The following is a 1,379-nucleotide window of genomic DNA, read 5'->3' on the forward strand; positions in this document are numbered from 1 at the left end:
GCTCTTCTGAGGTTAAAAATTTGGCCCTGAAAAGGGCCTTTGTTTGATAGAAAAATCAGGCTCCGAATCCATTAATAATTAAGACGCAAAACTCAATCTTTACCGAGGCGTAAAAACTAAATCAAAGACAGCTTTGTAATTTCTAATTTTTATCTGTTCTTATCTCATATTAACAAATTTAAATGTTTTTCATTAGTTTGAGCAAGAGCTTCGAAATCGGCAAAGTCTGTGCGCAAGCGCAGTTGAAATGGCAAATTTGTGATAACCGGGATTTAACGTCGAGTAAAGATAATAGCTTGGAAATCGTTGACTTTCCTTGCCACTCACAATCTGTGGAAAGATGTGTTAAACTAATAACACAGGCTTCACAAAGTGTTACTAACGCTACTTCTAGAGATGGCTTCGTTAGAACCAGGTTGCAATCTCGCGCAGAAATGCCAAATTTTGGACACAAAATAAGTTTAAATTCTAAACTTTTGTCATTATTTATAAACTGTGGTTTGTTTATTTTGTTTTCTTGTGCTTTGTTTCATTAGTTTCTTAAATAAAATGCTTTCTAAACTTTATGTTTGTATTTTTTAAATCATATCGTTTAAGTCTGTCAAAAATGTGAAATATGCAAAACTTCAAAGAGCGGTAGAGCCCTCAAGATGACATGCAATTCCATTTTTTTTACCTTTTTCGTGATCTGTGAAAAATTTCGCAAATTTTGACACCTCTTGTGATAGTGTAGCTCAAATTTATTTTTTTCTCATATATGGACGGGACACCCTAATGTATAATGTATAGGCACTTGATAAAAAATGTCACAGCCTCACAGCTGTTGAGCTTGAATACTTTACGCATGCACTTTTGATTTGTACAGAGTGATTTGTTTACTGAATCTCAAAGATTTAAATTTCTGGATTATAGGTATACAGACACACAAATATACCTAGTCAAACATTGCAATTTTGAAGTATTCAGTAAATGATCCAAATTGATAATGCATCTAAAAATATTTTGTTCAGTAGTTGAATACAAATTCTTAGAATTTTATAACTTCCAGATCAAAAAGATTTAATATATAGAAAAAAAAAAAAAAAAAAAAAAACCAACTAATTTTAACATTTATAAAACAAGAAAAAACAGCAATATTTTATAAAAATACGATCACACTGTAGTAGGAGAAATGAAGTTTATGATTACCTTTTTGAAAGCAACTCATAGAAAATAAATTTTATTTATTTTTCCAATTTTCATAAAATTATATATATATATATATATATATATATATATATATATATATATATATATATATATATATATATATATATATATATATATATATATATATATATATATAAATTATGTAATTAATGAAAAAGTATTTGACTTAC

This window comes from Uloborus diversus, chromosome 4 (genome assembly GCF_026930045.1).
Source record: "Uloborus diversus isolate 005 chromosome 4, Udiv.v.3.1, whole genome shotgun sequence".
NCBI lineage: Eukaryota > Metazoa > Arthropoda > Arachnida > Araneae > Uloboridae > Uloborus > Uloborus diversus.